Below are 238 nucleotides of genomic sequence, written 5' to 3'. Positions count from 1 at the left end.
TGTAGTCCAAAGAATTGTTGGGGTCTCTGAAACCCTTTCAGAGGGCCTACAAATTCAAAATTATTTTTTATTTCTAATATAGTAAATAGTTATAAATATAACCCATGTCAACAAAAACTCTTTGAACAGATGCTTGATAGTTTTTTAACAACATGAAGATACTGAGAACAAAAATTTGAGAACTACTGGCCTAGAGTGTTAGCAGATATCCAGGGACTATCCAGGGAAAGGCCTTGAC

The sequence above is a fragment of the Antechinus flavipes genome, chromosome 3 (genome assembly GCF_016432865.1).
Source record: "Antechinus flavipes isolate AdamAnt ecotype Samford, QLD, Australia chromosome 3, AdamAnt_v2, whole genome shotgun sequence".
Taxonomy (NCBI): Eukaryota; Metazoa; Chordata; class Mammalia; order Dasyuromorphia; family Dasyuridae; genus Antechinus; species Antechinus flavipes.
The sequence above is the reverse complement of the archived record's forward strand: the minus strand, read 5'-3'. Positions refer to the sequence as shown.